Genomic DNA, 24,856 nt, shown 5'->3' with positions numbered 1-24,856 from the left:
GTCCTACCACATACTACCTGTACGAACTTGGAAAAGTTATTTAACCCCTCTACGCTCATTTCGTCGTGGTAAAAATAACAGCACTTACCTCACAGGGTTGGTGTAAATATTAAGGGAGATAATGTATGTCAAACAGGACTGTGCCCCGCACAGAACAGGTATTCAGTAAATGGTGGCCAGGCCTATTTCTGAAGGTTGTCGACTTCAGGCAAGGATTCTTACCCTCATTCAGTTGGCTGCTTGATTCAGTGAAGTACTCGGCACAGTATTTTGTCCATAATAGGTCATCCACAAATACTGACTTTCCTCCCTCTTTGTAATGGTGGAAAAACTGTAGAGACTTCAGAAACCACCCAATTCTATCGGTGTGGTCAGCTGTCACTGTACAACATACCTACCATTTAGGTAATAAGCTTTCCGTCACCACTTCTGGCTGCTCCTCGATGTTGGCTGTCTAGGAAACAGTCGCTATCTTTCAATGGTAGTTGCCTCTTGACCTGGACAGAACACAAACAGAAAGGAATGGGCAGGTGAAACACACATCACACCAAGACTGAGTGGGCCCAAAAGCCTGTCCTGAAGACCTTCACACACAGTGCAGGGTCGACGTGGAGGCGAGACAGGCCGCAGGCCACATCCTGAGTCTGAGGGCAGCCGGCTGTCTCTCTCTCAGGGAAGAGGAGGAGTTTGGCTCCAGGAGACGTCCCCCTTCCCATCACGTCACATGGTCGTAGGGTAGACTACATTGCCTTTCCTTAAATTAACAGATCTACACATTCCCCAACAGTCTAAAAATTCCTACGACATCTCACAGCTGGGAAGGACCTCAGAAATCAACTAGTTAAATGCCCTCATTTTAAAGAAGGAAACCGAAGCTCGGAAAGGGTGAGTCACACAATTGCTTACGGCTAAAGCCGGGATTCTACTAAAAATAAGATGTTCTGGAAAGACGGGTAAGGAAAAAAACCAAACATCTGTGGAGTATCCACCACAGCCCAGGCAATATGTTTTATGTTTTATATAAGACAATAACAGAATAATGTTACCTCCTTACAAATAGAGTCTAAATTCCAAGAAGTCAAGTGACTTGTCCAAGGTCTTACAGCTGGCTAGTACCTGGCTGTCAGGATGTAAACCTGAGTCTGTGTGGCTACAAAACCCCTTCACCATGCTGACTTGCACGGCGCTGCCTTCCAGACTTGGTCCTCAAAAGGCCCTAAACCAGCCAATATCAATTAGAACTCAAAACAGAGCTCTTCTGTCTGCAAACTTACCCTGCAGTTTTGTACCAAGCCTTCTACAGGAAAGCTGGAAAGCCTATTAACCCACTGAGTCTTACCCCTCAAATCAGAGCAGAGTTACTGGAACCGGAAGATCTGGGTCAGACTTCCATCTCAGTCTGGAGCAAGAATGGAAAGACAGCTTCTAAGCTAGTGGTCAACTAAAGCTTTTGCATGTGGTCTTACACTCCAACTGTCCCCTCCTTTCATCACAGCTGCCCACCTCCCTCACACAGCCCGCAGACCACCTTGTGACCTCCTTCCAAGGCTCCTGGTCCCTTTCATCTGATTTCCGCACCTCCACCACCAACCGCAGAACATACACACAATGGCATCCATCCCCATCTCCATCCTCCTAGAGAGATGGAAGGCTAGAATTAAGATGGAGAAATAATAAAATGATCGTTTGGGCCTGAAGCCTCAAGCCAACAAGACCTGAAGAGAAATGAATTATTATTATTATTATTATTTTTTTTTTTTTTTTTTGGTAAGGAAGATTCACCCTGAGCTAACATCTGTGCCAGTCTTCCTCTATTTTGTGTGTGGGTCGCCGCCACATCATGGCCACCAACAAGTGGTATAGGTCTGCGCCCGGGATCCAAACCCATGAACCAGGCCTGCCAAAGCGGAGCACACCTAACTTAACCACTACACCACGGGGCCAGCCCAGAAATTAATTACTGATAAGCAATGAAAGTAGCCAGAAAAGAAGCAGAGAAAAAGGATCTGTAGCAAGGGCAGCACCCAAGTGATGGCTCAGGTGGGTGTGGGAGAAGCTTCACTAGCTCCCTCCTCCCACACACACTTTAAAAATAAAGAGTCAGTCTAAGTAGAATAAGTGTGATTGCTATTCAAACAGCTTCAGAACTGGCCCACAGACCTTCTGTCCTGCCCCCACCCACCACCTATCTCTCTCCCCCTCTCCCCCGACCTTACACACACACACACACACCCCTTCCTCTGCACAGCCCAGAACTTCCCCTGCATACAAGTTCTAAATTGCAAGAAATGGGCACCTGAATGTGGTCTGGCTCCACTAACGTCTTTGCAGCACGAACAGGGACGGCAGCACCCCTGCTGAATGTGCTGGCATGTTACTAAGGCCCAGGGGGCCATTCTCCAAAACAGGATAGAATGCACTGCCAAAAATCAAACAGGAACTCCAGATGACCCTGATTTGTTTTCAACTGTCTGCATTCTCCTTATTTCTAAGGGGTAGAAGCAAGCAGCAGATGATTTCTTTCCTTTGCTTCTGAACGTCTTCCTTTTCTTGCATCTTCAGCGTACTGGCCCTCTGTCCCCAGAAACAAGAGGACGACTGTAAACACCCTCAAACTCATTAGTGCTGCCCCTTCAGAGAGCTTTCCACCCTAAAGATCCGCCCACATCGCTAGCCTCGGGCATCTCTTCTGGGGCTTCTTGTCGTTACTATTGGGGCGACAGTGGTGGTAGTGTGTGTCTGTCTGTCTGTCTGTCTGTCTAGAAGCAGAGATGAGAGGACCCTGACAGATCATGGAGAGTCCAACCCCTTCATTTTCCAGAGGAGAAAGTGAGTCCCAGAGAGAAGAGACTCGCCCAAGGCTGCAAAGCAAGTTAAAGTGAACACCTGACTCCAGTGAAGCAGCCCTACCCGAGGAAAGGCATCAGTCCGTCCTCATTTGATTGCTCAGACGAAAGCTCTCTCAAATCTGTAACACTTCTGTTCCCAAAACACTTTGATAAAGGATAAAAATGCCAGTAGGGAATTCTGCTTCCAGGATGATCCTCCCACAGATAACAACTATAAACTCTGGATAAAATACAAAAAATAACTATCTGAAGTGAACAAACACTGGCAGATTTTAGAGAGAAGTTGAAAATTGGAAGAAGGGACTGGCTTGGGATGACTTCTCCATTTTCAGAGCTTTGACCCGAGGGTCGCCCAGCCGAAGTTCCAATTAAAAAACAAACCCTACGGGCCGGCCCCGTGGCTTAGCGGTTAAGTGCGCGCGCTCCGCTGCTGGCGGCCCGGGTTCGGATCCCGGGCGCGCACCGACGCACCGCTTCTCCGGCCATGCTGAGGCCGCGTCCCACATACAGCAACTAGAAGGATGTGCAGCTGTGACATACAACTATCTACCGGGGCTTTGGGAGAAAAAATAAATAAATAAAATTTAAAAAAACAAAAACAAAAAACCCTAGGGGCCGGCCCGGTGGTGTAGTGGTTAAGTTTGCACGCTCCACTTCAGCGGCCCAGGGTTTGCCGGTTTGGATCCTGGGCACGGACCTACTCACCGCTCATCAAGCCGTGCTGAGGCAGCATCCCACATACAGCAACTAGAAGGACCTACAATTAGGATATACAACTGTGTGCTGGGGCTTTAGGAAAAAAAAGAAAAAGAGGACGACTGGCAACAGATGTTAGCTCAGGGCCAATCCACCTCAAAAAAAAAAAAACCCTAGGCTTTCTGAAGACAGAGGAAGCAGAAGATAGAGTCCGAGCAACCACAGACAGTGGGAAGGAAGAAAGGAGAGAGCCAGAGAAGGAGAGTTTCAGGTTCTGTACGTCAACTCTGGCGAAATTTCTAGCTGCCCCCTGCACCATGCATGCACAGGACTGAATCCAAGATCCTCAGCTAAAGAGAGAAGGACTGGACTGAGATTTGACTGCCACTGACTGCAGGTGAGACAGAGTCTGCAGTTTTGAGTCTAACCAAGTTAACTGTCTACTAAAATAAAAACATCCATGGAAACCAGAGTCTCCACAACATAACATTCCCATTCACTCATGTTCGGGATACAATCCCAAATTACATTTTAAAAAAAAACAAAAAATTAAACCCCTTTGCAAGGGAAAAGACAATCAGCGGAGGGCAACTCCAAGATGACCCAGATGTTGGAATTACCAGACAAGCATATTAAAGCAGTTATGATAACTAGGCAGAAAAACTGAAAAAAAAAAATTTAAGTGGAAATTTTGAAACAGAAATGCAGTATCTGAGATTTTAAAAGTTCAGTGAATGGGCTTAAGAATAGAATGGAGATGACAGAGAAGAGAGTCAATGAAACTTAAAGCTAGATCAACAGAAATTACCCAAACTGAAACAACTCTGGGTCATCAAGTCTCTAGAAGAACCATCCCCAGGCCCTTCGCCTGGGTGTACATGGTGATAACTTTCCTTTCTGTTATCAGAAAAATCGGTATGAGAGAGAACCAGAATGACCAGGGATCGCAGAAAACCTATCACCTGCAATTCTCTCGGGCCAGGCCCCCCATCATCTACTCATTAACGTCTCGAGGTCTTCCAGATACGAGCAAAGAAGAAAGTGTGAAGGTGGGAAACGAGAGGGCAGGATAAAAATGTACACCTGAGATAACCATAACACCCACAGGCCTAGGAGACAAGCTAGTGCCCCACTGGGCATACTGAGAAGCAAGGAGAAAAGTCGTTTTTTCCCCTATAATTGCTGAGGTAGCATTCTCGGGATTGTTCAGGAACAAGCCAGGAGGGATTTTAATGTTTTTTCTGCCCTATGCAGTCTCTTCACCAAAAAGCCAACCTGGTAAACAGGCTGACAGCAGGACAAGGTGGGATCAGTCAGTGGGTCTGGGGCTGAGGAGGGCAAGCAGCTTGGTGAGAGCCAACCTAGAGCCACCTAGATTGGGAAAATGAATGCCCATCACCGAACACCAGCAGTGACCAGCTCCCCACGGCACTTCATGCTGGAGTTCAGGCCACTCTAGGTAAAGGTAAAGGAAAACACAGAAGCTGCAGAAGACATGTCAATTTCTGTAAGCCCTGCCTTCTTCTCATCCCCCTCCTCTCACCTCCCACCCCACCTGCCCATAAGGGAAGAGAATCCAGAGCAAGTGATCTTTTCTGATTCAAGTGAGAAGCTGAGAAAAAGAAGATGTGCCCTCTAAGTGTAAAGAACCTTGGACTGGGAGTTCTACCACTAACATACTGTCGGACCCCAGACATGTCTTTTATGCTTTCTGGGTCTCAGTTTCATCAGCTGAACAAAAACTGAGACGAAATGCTATCTAAGATCCTTTCCAACAACAACATGTATGACATCCTTATCCATGCTATCTCCATCTGCCCTTGAAGAAACTATAAATAACAGGTCCCAACCAAAAGGAAGAAGCTAGGAAGATGGGCACGGATGTTAGCTCAGGGCCAGTCTTCCTCAGCAAAAAGAGAAGGATTGGCATGGATGTTAGCTCAGGGCTGATCTTCCTCACACACACACTAAATAAATAAATAAATTTTGGGCCGGCCCGGTGGCTTAGTGGTTAAGTGCACGCACTCCGCTGCTGGCGGCCCGGGTTCGGATCCCGGGCGCGCACCGACGCGCGGCTTCTCCGGCCATGCTGAGGCCGCGTCCCACATACAGCAACTAGAAGGATGTGCAGCTATGACATACAACTATCTACTGGGGCTTTGGGGGAAAAAAATAAATAAAAATTAAAAAAAAAAAAAAGGAAGAAGCGGAGACGTGACAATTCATTTGATTCATTAGAGTATCTCAGGGTTATACAAATTTTTTAAAAGAATAAATTAATTAAAAAGTCTTGTCATTAATCTGTGTTAATAATAAGAGATTTCAATACCTATCTCTGATGGAGAGCTGCTAAAATAATGTCTTTCTGTTACTAATTCTCCCAGGATAACTTTTTTATCTATGTAGCTCCTGAGATGAGAAAGCAGACACTCTTATCCCACAAATGACAGATGAGCAAACAGACTACGAGACTTGTGACCTTTTTAGGAAGCTAGTAACAGAGACAGGACTAGAATCCGGTAATCCCATCTCTGAGCTTCAGGGTTTTCTTCACCTTAGCAAAGAAACCTTACCTCACACAGAACCAAGAGTATAAACAAGACTGGAACTGGAAGGAAAGGAGGTAAGAACTTTCGAGCACTCTGGAAGCACTTATTAACAAACAATTGATAAGACTAGCCTGCGATTAGGGTACTGATTTAAAAGCAGGCCCTCAAGGAACAACAGCGGGCTCTGCCGTTTCCCCTCCTAACAAGCAGTCCATAATTGAGACTAGGCTCCCTTGCAATTAGCCCATGTTTGCAGGGTTTCGCAACAGAACCACATGGCTAAAACTGCCGCTTATTCACCTGCTCTAAGACAGCTGGCTGACTCAGAAGAAGACCCTCGCTCCTTTAACCTCCAGGAGTCTATGAGGAGGATACCAAGGGGCCACAAGAATTACAGCAGGTAAGGGCAAATGTAGTTAAACTGCATGTCACAGCAACTGCCCGAAAGAGAAAGAAACCAAAAGCACTTTTATTACCTAATATAATCTTCACAGTAACCCTATCAGGTAAATACCATCATGTTTGTTTTATAAATGAAGAAGAAATAAAAGTTCAAAGTCAGGTAGCTGAGAAGTGGTAGCTGAGAAGTAAATTCTCACCCAGGTATTTCTGCCCCAAATTTTGCTTTCTCCTCTCCCTTATACCACATCTCTAAGGAATTCTCTCTCAGATCTTACCCTCATGAAAGCCAGCCCTGCTATAATTAATAAGACGAGGGCTGGCCCCGTGGCTTAGTGGTTAAGTGCACGCGCTCCGCTGCTGGCGGCCCAGGTTCGGATCCCGGGCGCGCACCGACGCACCGCTTCTCCGGCCGTGCTGAGGCCACGTCCCACATACAGCAACTAGAAGGACGTGCAGCTATGACATACAACTATCTACTGGACCTTTGGGAAAAAGAAATAAAAAAATAAAATTAAAAAAAAAAAAGACAAGAAATAATAAGTGTTGGAGAGGAAGTGGAGGAAAGGGAACCCTCATACACTGTTGGTGGGAATGCAAACTGGTGCAGCCGCCATGGAAAACAGTATGGAGATTTCTCAAAAAATTAAAACTAGAAATACCATACAATCCAGCTATCCCACGACTGGGTATTTATCCAAAGAACCTGAAATCAACAATACAAAGAGATCTATGCACCCCTATGTTCACTGCAGCATTATTCACAATAGCCAAGACATGGAAGCAACCCAACTGCCCATCAACTGATGAATGGATAAAGAAGATGTGGTACATATATACATAAAAGACATAAAAAAAGACAAAATCGTCCCATTTGCAACAACATGGATGGAACTCAAGGGTATTATGCCAAGCGAAATAAGCCAAACAGAGAAAGACAAACACCGTATGATTTCACTCATATGTGGAAGATTAACACATGGATAAAGAGAACAGATTAGCGGTTACCAGAGGCAAAGGGGGTAAGGGGGTGGGCAAAAGAGGTAAAGGGGCACATATGTGTGGTGACGGATAAAAACTTTGGTGGCGAGCACCATGCGGTCTACACAGAAACTGATATATAATAATGTACACCTGAAATTACATAATGTTATAAACCAATATGACCTCAATAAAATTTCAAAAATAAATTAAAAAAGAAAGCCAGCCCTGATCCACATCCCAAACATCAAAACCTACACGAGGTTCATTCAAATACTGACTGTCTGCCTACAGTGCACGTAGCTCTGAGGAAAGCACTAGGGATACAACAGTGAGCAGAAACAGACAGACCTGTCTTTGTGGCATTTACTGTAACGTGCAACAGAAAAACACTGACTGAAGAACCATACTATTAAATGTAAATTATATGAAATACAATTAATGGAAACTGACCCACTCCAGGAGGTCTAGGAAGGCTCCCACTAGTGGTGACAAGGTTCCAAGCAGAAGAGGGAGGTGAGCTTGAGGAACTAAAGTACATCTGTGTGACCAAAGAAGGGAGAACAAGTAGATGCATGAGGAGAAATGAGGCTAGAAAGGTATGGGAAGAGCCAACCATGCAGGCCCTTGGAGGCCAAATTATGGATTTAGGTCTTTATCCAGAGACCTACAGGAAGTCATTTAAGTGTGAAATAAGGGTATGATGTGTACATTTCAAAAAGATCACTTTGGCTTCAGTATGGACAACAGATGGAAAAAGGGAAGAATGGTGCCAAATGATCAGTCAGGAGGCTAGTGCTGTGGTCCCGGAGAGACAAGGAAATAAAAGCTAACAAGACCAGATGCATACAGGGCCCCTACTACGTGACAGGCACCGTTCTACGTTTCACTTTAATCCTTATGACAACTCTGTGAAACAGATACTACTATCCTTGTCTTATAAAAGAGGAGAGAGGTTAAGTAATTCAATGGAATTACATGCCCCCCCTTCATAGTCTCACTTCCCTCAAAATCAGTCCCTTGCAACACCCCCCCAAACACCTTTCCCTTCTTCATATTCAACTAGTAAAACTGCAGTCCTCATTAAACCAAACTAACCTCCTCTCCAGACCTACACCAAAGCAACTAAGTTATAAACTAAGTTGGGTCTCTGAAGAAAATACAGCTACACTGACAGGTATCATTTTAAACTTATCACCACAAACTTCTAACAGGTCCCTCGATGCTGCCAGCAATCCTGGTACACTTCCCCTAAGAGGTTCATTTTCCTACTCTCCAAAAAGACTCTTTCATATCTTTTTCGCTCTCAGTAAACCTCCAGCCCCTATCAGCTAATGTCTTTCACCAAGAAGCAACATTCAGACCATCATCTCCCTAACTCCAAATCTAACAATATACCAACATTCTGCTTCCCCTACTGTTAGGATGAAGGGTCTTTGTTGGTATATAAAGTACAACCTTCCACGTCTATTACAGATCCAATTCCCTTTTATCTTCATATGCAATTATCCCCACTCTCTCTTCCATCACCCTTTCTTCCTCCTTACAGACTCATGCCCATCAGCATACAAACATGCCCTAGAATGGTGCTACTCAAAGTGCAGTCCACAAACCAGCACTGGTTCACAAACTATTACCATTGTAAGGACAGAAATTGAGAGTAAGCATTTAGACATTCATGTAGCAAATCGACATGGCTGCAACATCCAAGCACATGGTCGGGGGACTTCTCCAACAGGGAAGAGACCAGGAAGGGTATTGATGAAGTCGCATAGTGAGTCACATGTGGAGTAGGCTACCTACAAATCATACACCGTAGTACCAGGTGTAGCTCCTGGTACTGATGAGAAAAAATTGCATTGGTCCTGCATCACAGATAGCTTGAGAAGCTGCCCTCAAGAACAGTATTCTCAAACTTGAATGTGCATACAGGTCAGCTGGGGATCTCATCAAAATGCAGATTCTGACTCAGTAGGGCTGGTGTGGGGCCTGAGAGTCAGTATTTCCAACAGGTCCCCAGGTTGATCCACAGGCCACATGTGAGAAGCAAGATTTTAGAACTTCCCATCTTAAAAAAAAAAAAAAAAAAAAAAAACAGAAACAATCAACTCCCCCTTGACCTCACACCTCCTTCCATCTACTCCAGCCCCCATGACTCTGCTTCTCTGCACAGCAGTACCTCTTGAAAGAGTTGTCTGTACTCTTCATTCCCTAACCTCTCATTCTCTCAGTCCACTCCAATCAGGCTTCTATCCTCGACACTCCACTAAAACTGTTCATCAGGGTCAAAGGCCTCAATGTTGCCAAATTCTATGGTCACTTCTTCTTCGACCTTTAAACAGCGTTTAACACAAATAACTGCTCTTTCTCCATCGAAACACTTTCTTGCTTGCTTCCAGGATATCACACTCTCCTATCTTCCCACTCTACTGGCTCATCCTGACTCTTCTTTGCTGGCTCCTTCTCCTCTGCTTGACCAGGGCCAGACCTGGGGTCTCTCCGTACCCTCCCTTCTTTGGGTAATCTGTCCAGTCCCATGACTTTTAGTATCAATGAGTTCCAAATTTTTATCTCCAGTACTGACCTCCCTGAACTCCAGAAGCATATCCAACAGCCTACCTGACATCTCTACCTAGACGTCTAATTGACCTCACATATCCATATAGTCTCATATTCTTGATGGTGTTCACCTTTCACTTTCTCTCCTCAGACCCATCACTCCTCAAATCTTCCCCCATTTCAGTTTACAGCACCACCATTCATCCAGGCCCAAGCCAAACACCTGCAATCATCCTGGATTTTTCTTTCCCTCACACCCCACATGCAAATCCATCAGCAAGTCCTACAACTCTACTTCCAAATTTTCTTGAATATGGCCCTCTGCTCTCTACATCCCCTACTAAGCACCCTAGTCCAAGCTACTGGACCCTCACCCTACCTAGAACAATAGCCTCCTTAAGTCTCCCTGCTACCAACTGTCCCCATAGAGACCACTCTCCAAACAGCAGCAAATTAAATTTCTAAAAATTTAATGAGATCTAGACTCTATCCTGCTTAAAACAACAAAACAAAACACCTCTAATGGCTTTTCCATTCACTTAGAATAATCAAAAATCCTCACCTTAGCCTACAAGGCTCTAAATGATCTGGCCCCTACCCGCTTCTCCTACCTGGTCCCCTCCTCACTTCCTGTTTCTTGCACACACTGTGTTCATTCTTGGCTTAAGGCTGTTCCTTTGCACTAGCTGTTCCCTCTCCTCTCTGTATAGCTGGCTCCTTTTGGTCACTAAAGGGTCAGCTTAAATTTTCCCACCTCTATAAAGACTTGACAAGCCAATATAAAGTAGCTCTCAACATCTAACATATCACCTTGCTTAATGCTCACCTTAGCTCTTAACCCTATCTGATATTTTATTTGTTTATTTCTTATCTTCCTCCCCACCCCTACCCCTACTTTCTGTCTAGCTTATCACTATATCCCCAGTGCCTAGAACACTGCCTGACTGACAATAAATAGATGTGTCTATAGCACAGGGGAGAGATCTGGGCTGGAGACATACACTTATGAGTCATGTGCACAGAGGTGTGGCCACTAAAGCCAGGCGGGTAGATGAGATCACCCAGGGAGAGTGTCTACTACGAGAAGAGAGGAGGGCCTGGGAGCAGAACATTAATAGCTGTAGAGTGGAGGATGAGCCTGCAAAAACAACAGAGAAGCAGGAGGAAGAATAGGACAGAGAGTGTTTCCGGAAGGAAGGAGTGGTCAGCAGTGTCAACTTGACTGAGAAAACTGAAAGACTAAAAATGCCTCTTGACTTCAGCTTCGTGGTGGACATTAGTGACCTTAGTAAGAGGTGTTACAGTGAAACGGTAAGGGCAGAAGCCAGACCGGAGCAAGCAGTGACTACATGGAGCTTTTTAGAAAAGTCTGGCTATTTAAAAGTGAAGGGGATGGATTACAGAGCGTGTCTGTGTCTGTTTTTGTTTAATGGGGCACTATCCTAGCACCACGGCAGGTACAAGCTGCAAGTCCTACTAACTGCAGGTCACCCCGAGGTTTCAAACCCTCTTACCCTCAAACCAGCTTAGACCACCACTTCCCTTGGACCGATTTCCTAAATGCCCAGAGCATCAATCTAGAAGTTACTTGTTTATACATACATCTCATCTCCCTTATTACAACAGAAGATAAAAATGCCCTTCTATACACTTTCCCTCGGTGCTGTCAGGAACAGAATACAAGGCTGTATGTACCACACAGCCTGAGTTTAAAACGGCCTGTGCCATTTTAATTTCAAGGCACATTTTGGGGGAGTCATTATTTCTATGCCAGCAAGAAGTTTCTTTCCATTTTATAGCCTCTAGAGAACTTTCTTTGTCTCTAGTCCACACTCCGTCTCCACCCTGCCTGCTGCCCAGGCAACACCCTATAGTGGAAAGAGCACACACGGCCTAGGAAGTCAGGGACTCTGGGTTCCCACTATAATTCAGTCACATATCAGCTCAGGTGATTAATCTTCACACTCTCAGTTTCTTCCAGTGTATGCAGAGATTATGATATCTAAACTTCATGGAGCTGACGTAAGGATTATATGAAAATATACATTAAGTGCCTAAGTACATAGGCCTGGCATAAAATATATTATGTAAACGTTAATCCAATTTTCTTCTCATCACCAGTCTGATTAAGCCTTACATCCCCTGCACATTTTTATTTATTTTCTCTTTCCCTCTAAGTGCACCAGGAAGGCCTTGGGAAAGGAATCTTGGGAAATGAACTTGCCCAGTTCCAGCAGAAATCATTTTAAAGGAGTACTAATAAGAGAGGTGGGAGGGTGGGGGCAGAGGTGTAACCAGGTAGCATTTGAAAGGGCAGGAAGGATCCCCAAGTCAGAAGAAATAGTCAGGCTCCCTGCCAGGTCTCTGCGTCTTCCCAGTCCGAGTCCCTTCTTGTAGCTATGGCTGTGTCTCTTTATTTTGTTTCTTTATTAAGTCATGCTTGCCAGCAAGTCTCAAGTCAATGTCTTCAGTACCAAAAACAAACAAACAAACCAGCATTGACTCACACACACTGGGCTGTAAAGGGCGGTGGAATCCTGAGTCCCTGTGGCACCGATTTACTAGCCCTGTGACCCTTGTAGAATTATTATAATTCTCTGGGTAGAAGTTTCCTCATCTGTAAAACAGACATGATAATATGTCTTAACTACAAGAGGGTAAGGCTCAAACAAAGTAATGTATGTGAAAGTACTTTGTACACTATAAAACACGGTTATTGTTATATTGTAGGTACGCAAAGCAGTTAGAAAGTCTACCTTTGGCCAGGTGAGGTGCAAGTTTTACTGAGAAAGTCCTCAGTGCTGGAGAACTCTAGTCTAGGATCCAAGGCTACTTATTTCCAACTCAAGCCCTCTTGTCCCTGGCAGCTGAAAAATTTATATTCTTTCTAATTTCACTTGATTCCCTTATCTTCACAAGGTTTCTCCAGGTCCCCAAAATAGTAAAGACGACTAGTCCTAATGACCTCTAAAGGCCTTTTTTTGGCTCTAACATTCTAAGCCTCTTCATCCTGTGCTCCCAAAGTACTTTGTTTGTGTCTCTATCTGAGCAATTTCCAGTCTACTTTGCATTATAGCTCTATCTTATATCATCTCCTAAGGAGGGAGCAGAAGGTTGTCTTCTGAGTTTTCTATTCCCCACAGCACTTAACATGGAGCTTCGTACACAGAAAGTACTCAAAAGTATTGGCTGAAATGACTCAATGCTAATTTCTGATTTTTTGCACTTATTGTCCATACCACACAATAATTGTACACTATCTTCTTATTCTTTTATACTCCTTTTGTACCTCCATAGGCCTGGCACAGTGGGAAACACATAGTCAATATTTTTTTAAGGACTGGTGACTGGTTCATTTCTTGATCCAGATGAAAAAGCTCAGAGCCAATCAACCTATCCTACCTATGATTAACCAACTGGCTCTGGTTACTGACATATGTAAACATGACATTTATCAGAGTGTCACAGAAGGAAATTACATAACAGAATTACTACACAGATAGAGGCAAATGAAACACAGGGGTTGGCCAGCCCTTTTTCCCACAGTGGCATCAATAATGTGGTAAAAAGGCAAACATATTGATAGTCAGCAGACTTGGTCTCTAGAGTTCATCTCTAGAAGATGGGTGGTCTTCTAAAATGGCTCCCAATAATCCCCACCTCCAGTATCCATGTTCTGCATGGGCTGCTCCCCTTGAGTGTGGGCTGGAGCTAATGACTTGCTTCTAAGGAAGAGACTATGCCCCAAGTTATGAGATGTCACGTCTGAGATTATGTCAAAAAAGATGGAATTCTTTCTTGCTGGCACTCTCTCTCTTGCCATGTCTTGCTTGCTTTGATAAAGCTAGCTGCTATGCTGGAGAGGCCCATATGGCAAGGAACTGAAGGTGGCCTCCATCTACCACCAACACGGAACTGAGGCCCTCAGCCCACAAGGACCCGAATCATGCCAACAACCACTGAGGGAACTTTGAAGCCGGTCCTTCCCTTCCCTCTCAAGTCACACCTTGAGAGGACTGCAGCCCTGGCTGATATCTTGACCGCAGCCTTGTGTGAGACCCTGAGGCAGGGGACCCAGCCAAGCCATGCCTGGGGTCCTAACCAAGAGAAACTGCACTGTAATAAATGTACATTGTTTTATGCTGCTAAATTTTGTCATGCAGCAACACGTAGCTAAGACACTCTGTATATTAAAAAGGGGAGGGGTGGAGAGAGAACCTATGGATTAAAAGATTCTTAAAAGAGGGGCTGGCCCTGTAGTGTAGTGGTTAAGTTTGCACACTCCACTTCGGCAGCCCTGGGTTCGCAGGTTTGGATCCTGGGTGCAGACCTACGCACCGCTTACCAAACCATGCTGTGGCGACATCCCACATAAAGTAGAAGACGATCGGCACAGATGTTAGCTGAGGGCCAATCTTCCTCAGCAAAAAAGAGGAGGATTGGCAACGGATGTTAGCTCCAGGGCTAATCTTTCTCACACAAAAAAAAAGATTCTTAAAAGATATATCAACCAATTGCAATACATGAACCTTTATTAGATCCTAATTCAAACAAACTGTAAAAAACGAAACAGAATCATTACATTGATGAGAAAACTGAAATTTGGATGACTCAATATTTGATGGTAATAAAGAATTCTTGTTTATTTTTTGATATGATATTAAAACTGTGAGAGTTTTTTTTTAATTTAAAAAAGTCCTGGGGCCAGCCCAGTGGCGCAAGCGGTTAAGTGTGCGCGCTCCGCTGCGGGGACCCAGGGTTCGCCGGTTCGGATCCAGGGCGTGCACCGACGCACCGCTTGGCAAGCCATGCTGTGGCGGCGTCCCATATAAAGTGGAGGAAGATGGGCATGGATGTTAGCCCAGGGCCAGTCTTCCTCAGCAAAAAGAGGAGGATTGGCAGATGTTAGCTCAGGGCTGATCTTCCTCGGAAAAAAAAAAAAAAAAAAGTCCTGGGCGAGCCCCATGGCCTAGTGGTTAAGTTCTGTGCACTCCGCTTTGGCAGCCAAGGTTCATGGGTTTGGATCCTGGGCACAGACCTACACCACTGTCAAGCCATGCTGTGGCAGCGACCCACATACAAAAAAGAGGAAGACTGGCATAGATCTTAGCCCAGGGCCAATCTTCCTCAGCAAAAAGAGGAGGATTGGCATCGGACATTAGCTCAGGGCTAATCTTCCTCAGCAAAAAAAAAAAAAAAAAAAGTCCTTAACTTTTAAAGATACATACTGAAATGTTTACAGATGAAATGATATGGTGTCTTGAATTTCCTTCAAAATAATACGGCATGGGGTTAAGTGGATGAGGGTATAGCTGAAACAAGCCTGGCCATGAGTTCATAACTGTTGAAACTGGGGGTGGGTACATAGAAATTCGTTATGAAGTTTCCTTTGTAGTATAAGTTTGAAATTCTCTATAACAAAAAGCCTAAGAAAGGGGAGATGGGTAGGTAATATCCTAGAGCACAAAGGCCCTTCTAGCTCTGACAATCTGTGATCCCACAGTACCTCAAAGCCCCTCTACAGCTGCTCTGACCTCCCCAGGTTTCCTGAGCTGGATATACCATTTCAGTCCATGCCAGTGACCAACATTACCACTTTCCCATAAAACTCTGTTGAGCACTTACACCTGATGAGTTACTTAAAATAAGGTTATTTGGACAATTTGGCCCTAGTAGGTAAAGAGAAAGGAGTGATATGGCAGCTAATTGCTAGAAGGTGCTTGTCACAACCTAGGAGGCATCACCCTAAGGCTTCCTAGAGGAGGAAAGCATCACCTGTTGCACTTTCTTGAGGCCTGCCCCTGGACACGCCAGCCTCCTGCCTGCAGGGGTATTTTAACCTTTCCTCCCTATGCTGTGTACAGACTTCACTTCTTAAACCCTTTCAGTTTTCTTTCATTAAGCCTCAAGTATCTCAATTGCTATGAATGACCTATTTTCCAATTTCCAATTTTGTTCAGCTAATTAAAAAAAAACAAAAACCTCATGGTCTACAGTTCTCCAAGAAAAGAACTTCAACTGGGAAGAAATCACATCTGCTTTTTCTTGTCAGAGTCACTGATTCTTAGGTTAGAGGAATGACCTCTGAAGTTTCTATTAAACAAGAAGATTCACACTAGTTCCCACACTCCTCCTGGCGGTGCCTACGATTATGACGGCCATGTCTTCTACTGTACAAGATGTCCATGCTCTGATCTGTCATGACAGCCTCGATCACCCACACAACATTTCTACTCTATCCTCTACCCTTCGCCCTCTCTTTAAGAAGAGTCCTAAGACAGACGCTCTACCTCAGGGGTTTTCAACACTGGCTAAATATTAGAAAAATTGTTACTTCTATCTGACAACTGACCCAATGTCTATAATGAGTTAATGATGTGAAAACGGGGAAACAAGGGAGGAGGGACTGCTCTAGATGTAAAGAAACTTAAGAAACATAACCATGTACTGTGTGGACTCTGGTCAGATTCTTATTCTAACAAACTAACGGCAAAGACATTTTTGAGACAATCAAGGAAATTAGATTATGACCTAGGAATTAGATATTATTAAGGATTTGTTAATTTCATTAAATTTGATAACGGCATTACAGTTACATGAGAAAATGTCCAGATTTAAAGATGCATATGGAAGTACATAGGGGTACAATGACATGATATCTAGGATTTGCTTTAAAATTCTTCAACAAATAAAAAAAAAGGAGTGAAGTAAATGTAGCAAAATCTTGAAAATTATTGAATCTAGATAAATGTAGGTTCACCTGTATTAGCCTCCCTACTTTTGTGAATGTTTGAAATTTTTCATAATAAAAAAAAAAAATTTAATGCTAACATCTAGCACAACCACGAAACTGTTTAGCAATATCTACCAAAGCTGAACATATGACCCAGCAATGTTATTCCTAGGTATATACCTAAGAGAACGGAGTGCATGTGTCCACCAAAAGACACACAAAACTAGTAAGAGTGTTCATGGCAGCTTTGTCATGTAGCCAAAACTGGTGAGATCCCAAATGTCCATCAACAGCAGAATAAATAAATAATTGTGGTACATCCAAACAATGAAATATTACATACTGCTGTACACGACATGGATGAACAAATGTTGCTGATATGATGTTGAGCAAAAAAAGCCAGACCCAAAATAGTGCATACTATCTGATTCTATTTATGTGAAACTCAAGAATAGACAAAACTCATCCATGGAGATAGAAGTCAGAATAAGTGGTTACTTGGGCAGCCAGTATTGATGAGGGAGAAGCACGAGGGAGCCTTCTAGAGTTCTGGAAATGTTCTTTATCTTGATCTGACGCATATCTTGATGTGAGTAGTCTTTAAATAACCGTATACATTTATAAAAACTCAGTGAGTATTTTACTGAAAAATTTGTGTATTTTACTGTAGATATATCTCAATAATGAACAAATAACTATGGGAGTAAAAATCAGAATCTTAGGTAACAGTATTTTATAAAAGCTCTGTAAGCAATTCCAATGTGCAGCCAATGCTAAGAACCATTCTTCTAACTCAACAAGCTCAAACTTAAGACTCCCAGGTCTTCCTACTTCCATTGCAATACTAACCACGAGACACGGTACTAAGAACAGAAGCTGGAAAAGATGGCGGAGCAAGGAGAGAGGCACCTCTTTGAGAAGAGTAAGGATCCAGGGCAAGGGAGGAAAAGTCAAGGGCAGCACTGATGGGGCTAAGAACACAGCCGAAAGAGACAGTGCGTATGACAACTCAGACTTCAGTTGTAGCTTTATCACTGACTGGGTATGGGTACCACCTTAGGCAAATTGCTTCCTTTCTCCAGGCCTCACTAAGACCTCTCACAGCTTTTAAACAAAGTCTGGAGAATAAGTTGAGAGGAATCAAGTAAGAACAGGCCCGTTTGAAAGACCCTAGGTTTACCTCTAGCATAGCATTTATTCTGTGTTATAATTATCGACTTGTTAATTTCCCCCCACCAAACCTTGAGCTCTTCAAAGACCAGGATTACGCATTTCATCTCTGAATCCAAGCACATGCATAGAACTTGGCACAAAATAACAGTTCAGTAAATGTTCAATGGCTAAATAGCTGAAAATTATGAGAAGAGCCCATATTTATGTTCTTATAAGTACAGGTGTATTTATATAGACTTACAAGAAAGAAAAACTCATCTCCCATATCTACACCCCTTTCAAATAACTGAATAATATTACTTTCCTTATTACCACCAACTAAAGGAAGTCCAGATTCTAGGATGCCCAGAATTATCAGAAAAGCTCCCGAAGATGTCCTGCCAGAGGCCCCAAAGTCCACGCCTCCTCCTCCCTAAATAGTACATCTCCTAATAATAATATCTAATGCTTATTCATTAATTCATAGTCCAAACTGCCTTCACTCTCATACTCTCAATTAGTCCTCACAACAACTCTATGAGGAGGTATTGTCCAATCCATTTAATATGTGAGGAAACAGAGGCTGGCATCTTAAATAATTTGCGGACTTAAGGCAAGCTGAAAGCAACTAAAGGAGGGCTTTCCTATGTAGCCTCTTTCTTCAGGGCTCGGAGGGAGGAACAGCAACACCACCACTCCACTGCCCTGGCCCGCCCAAACGAGATGGGTCAGCCCACCACCTGCTTTGCTTTACGCAGCTGACCACCTCTTAAGTTTTCCTAGTCCCCAGGAGAATCAGTTATACAGATTATTTTTACGTTTCAAGAAAAAAATAAAGCCAACCTATGAATAGCAGTGGAGCATTGTCTGATACAGCACCAGAAGGTGAGAGGATGGTGCAAAAAGACCGGGCAGGGTTCCACTCTGCTGTACACAGGGTCGCTAGGAGTCAGAATCCACTCAGTGGCACTAACAACAACAAGGCCGGCCCAGGGAGAAGAATCCCAAGACTACAAACAGCCACACTCAAAAACTGCTGGCTAACATCTCTGTGCATAAAGCTTAAGAAACAAGAGCAAAACTCGCTCCAGCAGGGAGCTGTAAACCCTACTGACCAAGAGCCCCACGGCCCACAGAGGACTAGCTAGGTACAAGCTGATTTAGTCTGTACTTGCTTCTATATTTTCTTCAATAATTTGTACTGGCTATTGTTTTCTCCACACCACTGTAAATTCTTCAAGGGCAAAGGTCACAGCTTCCAGTTAGGAAGGTCCATCTCCTGTAAACGAGCATATGGTACCCAAACCCAAACTGGGCCACTAAACATGTTTTTCTGACCTAGGAATTTACATAAACTGTCTTTCCCAAAATTAAAATATTTTAAGTGATTAAAAAGTTGATATTCTTCAACAGAATAGCATACAGAATCTCGAGTCTCTAAGAAACAAAGATCAAAGGACACTTAGTACCTCTGACAAAGATTCCAGGCACACATATGAGTGGGCACTCAATAAAAGTGTGCTGAATGAATGATAACTGGGAGCTTAAAATCCACTAAAAATCACTTAAGGCAGAGTAAAATAGCAAAGAACCAAGAGAGACAGGTAGAGAACGCCAGGTTAATTGGAAAAACAGCAAATCATTGAATCTGATTGGAACTTTGGACAGTTCTACCCAAAGTCATGCTTGGGGTCCCTCAAGGGAACACTCTAGATGTAAGCACTGCATTGCCTCCACAGCAGAGATCTAGAGCCCAAGAGTATGCAGTAGGGCAAGGGCCTAGTATGCAGCTTCTCTCTCCTCCACAAGCATCTCAATCTTCTTCCCCCAAGTACTCCCCACCTCCAAGGCCCTGAGGCCCCACCACAGGACTGCAGGAGTTAAGCCAGGCAGCACTAAAAGGAGGAAATCAGCATGCCACCTGACACTTTTCTGGCACAGCCTAAGCTGATTAGTTTAGGTTACAAACACCACAGCAAGATTCCACCACGCTGATGAAACTACTCATTTTCTACAAACTAAAAATAACCTATTTATCAAATTGGGAGCATTCCTCAAGTATTTTTGCCCTGTCAGCAACCCAAGGTCCATTTCCTCAAATCCTTCATCTCGTCTAGAGTGTTTTATTGGATCCAAGTCTCCCCACCTCCCCCGGCTTCCCGACTCCTCACCCTAATCCTGTGAACATAGCAAGACACCTAAACCCCTTTCCCAACTCAAGCTTTTAAAATTTCTTCCCAATTACAAACATGTACAAAACTTTCAGGCTCCCGCACTGTGTACAGCCACAACTAGAAGATGGGCTGAGCTATAGCAAAAAATGCTGAAAAACAACAAAAAAACGGACAAGACAGGGCATGATCAGGAAGTCAGTAGATGCTTTTCATTCAGGCAGGAATGGAAGGAGCCCCACCCACTTAGAAGAATAAAGCATAAGGGTGAATGGTTTCCAGTACAGAGCCACACTCTCTGGCTTTATCACCTTACAGCATAGCCATCAAGCCTGCTCTGGGGGCGGACTCATATCCAAAGAGCTCTGAGTGCCCTATGAGAATCATCAGGTTGTCCGGGGGTTGAGATGACATTTTCAGGGGATACAAACCCCCATAACTTAAGCCAAACAAGCCAAGCTTAAATTGCAGATTTTCTAGTCATACAGAGCTGAGAGGGGGGCTCAGATCACACCACTAGGAAGTGGGAGTTCCGAGGAAGCAAGAAATCCTGTCCTCAGTAGCTCCCCTCCTCACAGGCCCTGGAGTAATAAGCCAACACTCTCTTCTCAAAGGTGGAAACTAACTACGGACTTGGAACGTCCTTAGAGCCCCTTGTTCTTTGCGATAGCATCTGGAGAACGCCACAATACCGTGCCACCCTGTACAGACCTAAGACAGCATTTGCTATTCTGGAACAGTTAGTTGGGATACACATTAACGTACTTCCCAGAGATCCAACTTTCAAGTCTTCTCTCACTCTGATTTTTAACCTTTCACTATCTCTTTAAAAAAACAACAACAACAACAAAAAACTGGCTTAGCTATAAAATCCACACTCTCAGAAACATTCCTCCTGAAAAAAAATTTAGCCTGAGGGCCAGCCCAGTGGCATAGTAGTTAAGCTCGTGCGCTCCGCGTCGGTGGCCCGGGGTTCGCAGGCTCGGGGGTTGAGATCCCGGGGGTTGAGATCCCAGGCGTGGACCTACGCACCGCTTATCAAGCCGTGCTCTGGCAGGCATCCCACATATAAAGTAGAGGAAGACGGGCACGGATGTTGGCCCAGGGCCAATCTTCCTCAGCAAAAAGAGGAGGATTGGCAATGGATGTTAGCTCAGGGCTGATCTTCCTCACCAAAAAAAGAAAAATTTAGCCTGCGACCACTGAGATGCACTGTGCTCAAGTTCCAGTTCAGAATCTACACTGTGTCAGAGCAAACCGCAAGCTGGGGCCCTTCCAGGACTCATGGAATCAAAGAACATCAGAGCTGTAAAGATCCTTAGGGATCAATTATCCAGTCCAGCCTTTCATCTTAAAGATAGGAGAAATAAGGCCCAAAGAGAAGACACGGAGGCTTGCAGCAAAGTTGGACCTAAGACCCAGGCGCCCAGACCCCCAACTGAGGCCTCTTACACCACACCACACCTCCGCATGAGACTGAGTTTACGGGAGGCAAGCGGCTAAGGAAAAGGAGGGAGAAGAAAGCCAACACATGGTACCAAGCCAAGAGACCAACTCTTCATGAACACGCCTCCTCCACTGCTGCTTTGTGGTGTGAGTCAAGGCCAGTGTCTACTCCTCCATACGCCTTAACGTCAAGAGCTTTTCTCTTAAATATTACATAATTTTTACGAAGAAGCAAGACATAAACTGTCACCCACACCCTAATGAGGCCTTCCAATCACTGGATAGGAAATGTCAAAAACAACCAAACTACTAGGATAGAATGGCCACAACATCCTTTGGGGGAAGGGGACACATTTTAAAAAGATGACTCAATTGGATGACCCCATTGAAGAAAAACTACGTTATCAGTCTTCATATCTAGTATCCAGTACCGAGGCCTCGGAGAAAATTTCACTTCTCTGAATCTTGGCTTCTTTAACAGTAAAATGACAAGTGTAGACTTTCACTGATTCTAAGGCCCTTTCAAGTTCTAAAAGGCTCAACCTCTTTCCAAGGGGTCCCCGGCTAAAGGAAGACAGGAGCCATAACAGTACCCAAGAGGCAAGGTACCAAAGTCTTAAGCTTGGCCACCGATCAGGAGATGGGTCCTGGCAGATAGGCCTCCCAGCTACTGGTCTTCCCACAACCTGACAATGAACATCAGTGGTACCACTAAATTAAACATGGGGGCAACAGTGCATACTTTCTTCAACAGCACGCCCACTAGAATGTTGACTGTGACGCCTTTAAGGATCTGGTTTGACCATCTACAGATGGTTTAAATTTGCCATTGCTGATTGTTTCCATCCCCCTCGAAATCAAACTGAATATTTATTGAGTGTCTACTACTAAATATATTAAATACTTTCTCAATCTTCTCATTCTCTATTTGTTTATTACTCTTTTATTGAGCATTTTGCATGTTAGAGATTTAAAGACCTATAAAAAATTTTTAAACTTTAATCACAAGTAGATAACTAGAATTTTCAATTAACAGAAAACAAACAAACTATTGAGTTGAAGCAAGCTTTTTTTCTAAAGCACATCAGTCTATATAGCCAATTCAGCATTCTCCTTTCAGAGGCTGCTCCTTCCCAGGGATGTAGCTGATGGAGAAAACACAAAATAAGGTATGCAAAGAGGACAAGAGTTTCATTTTCTGCTGTCTCATCGACACATCTTAAGATGGAGGTTACAGTATATCAGAGATTAAAGCCAAGAATTAAACCAATGCAAAAGGAAATGCAAGCTCCAGAGTCAATTATGAAAAGAAAGGAATCTTACATAAGCAGGTACCTGCAAGCCCACCCACTAAGCCTGGAATAAAGATGACCTCTATCAACAAGATTACAAACAGACATTTTCAAACCGCAGCAGGGATATGGAATTACTTGTTAAAACTGCAGGTTTCCAGGTACCATCCCCAAATATTCTGATTAACTGGACCTGTCATGGAGCCCATGGATTTGCATCTGTGTTCTGATACAAATGGTCTAAAGACCTTACTTTTAAAAACACTGTGAGGGAAAAAAAACTGTTAGGTGTGCTGCACACCTAAACGTACATTTTCTGGAGTAGTGTAACCTATAGTATGTATTCCAAAGACGGCACGCAGGCTGATCTTCAACAGTACCAGAACCACTCCCTCCCTTCAGTAGACACTTCTGAGAATAAATATGGGCTGATTTCAGTCACTTAACAAAGTAATCCTTCCACCTTCTAAAGCAACTTCTGAAGTCAGTACCACCACCACTCCTCATACCAAAGACCCTCTAAAGGGTTATTAAAACACTGTTTTGGCGCCTTTTCTTAGAGGGTCACTCATCGGGTTCATTCTGGGCTCTGTTGGTGAGTTTCCTCTAAAAGAAGTCTTCCCTATCATCCTATCTAAAGTGAGGTCCTACCTAAAAATAAGCACCCCTTGTGTAACTTGCTACTGGCTTCTCCTGTTTTATTTCTCTTCATGGTACTTAGCATTACGTGAGATTTATTATATTTTGTAATTATTTACACTCTCCCTCACTAGAACACAAGCTCTATTAGAAAAGGGGCTTCCCCATCAGCACCGCCATATTCCTATCACACAGAACAGTACCTAGCAATACAGCAGGTGCTGGATAAATGTTTATAAATGAATAAAGCACCATTTCAGAAAACAAAATAAGTTCTTGGTCTTTCATCCTATTCAGTTTACCTGCCATACTCACCGTTAGCGCACTTGTCACCCTGGGTGGCAATTCTCCTTCCTTTTGACGGCTACATCATTCAAGAAACTGAATCTAGGTGCCAGCCCAGAGGCAGCCTGCCACCTGACTTTCACTACTCTACGGGTTAATGTGAGAGTGTTTTTTTTCCTCCAACTGAACTGCAACAGAGGTTTAAAGGTCCAGCCTATAGACAGTTCCAAAATGACTTATCCTCCACAGGGATGACTTGGCTTCTACTATGCGAGAATTTGAACGCAATGTTGGCAAACACCAGTGTGAGAGCTGCAAGTTGCAACAAAAGCAGAATAGCGTGTTGGCAGCCAAAAATCACTTCGCTCTATTCTGTATAAGGTCAGCCAAACACTGGCTGTCAAGACTCAGCTACCTCTCACCACACACACTTGTCTAGTCGTTCGCTTACGGGCAGGACTGTCTTATAAAGCACATACTCTACTAACCGCTTTCTATATATCACCCTAGGACTGTCTTATAAAGCACATACTCTACTAACCGCTTTCTATATATCACCCTAATCCTCAAAACAGTCCAACAAAACAGGTATTACTGTCCTCATTTTATAGATGAGGACACTGAAGCTTTAAGAACTTAAGTGACTTGCAACTAATAAATAAGTGGCAGGCTGGAATTGGAATTCAGGTCTACTGCACTTTAAATTCTTGCTTTCTTCATCGTGACACTTGAATTCCTGAGGCTCCCCCCATCCCTACCCCCTGCACCAAGCCTAGCACACAGAAGACATTTGACAAATGTCTGCTGAATCCATGAGAGTTAAATAGAATATTTTAATTCAAAATCAAGAATCTGTCTAGGATCAAATTATTCAGTTCGAACTTTAGTTTTAAAATCGAAAAATCAAGTTTATTCAACTCCCTTTGCATAATAAAAAGTAATGGAAAACACAGCTTTTTCAGGTAAAAAAGAAGTACTGGGTTTATTCCAAAATGGAACCTATAACATAATTCATTACTATGGAAATCTGGATATAAAGTAAGTGAAATCATAAAAGCAGAGTTGTTTACTGCACTAAGAGGTGGACATGAAGTAAAATCTGAGT

General features: G+C 43.7%; 1 protein-coding gene across 4 annotated transcripts in view; it reads right to left on the bottom strand.

Moving 5' to 3' along the window:
• Positions 1-24,856, bottom strand: part of LUZP1 (leucine zipper protein 1) — an 82,176-nt gene that overhangs the window by 27,213 nt on the left and 30,107 nt on the right. For 2 of the 4 annotated variants that reach the window (XM_087446589.1, XM_087446587.1), the window contains exon 2: positions 399-497. The gene's annotated coding sequence lies outside the window, so the exon portion shown is untranslated. The other 2 variants (XM_087446588.1, XM_087446590.1) reach the window with 2 other exon arrangements.

This window comes from Ceratotherium simum, chromosome 22, assembly GCF_057802395.1.
Source record: "Ceratotherium simum simum isolate JZ-2026a chromosome 22, ASM5780239v1, whole genome shotgun sequence".
Lineage (NCBI taxonomy): Eukaryota > Metazoa > Chordata > Mammalia > Perissodactyla > Rhinocerotidae > Ceratotherium > Ceratotherium simum.
The sequence above is the reverse complement of the archived record's forward strand: the minus strand, read 5'-3'. Positions and strand labels throughout refer to the sequence as shown.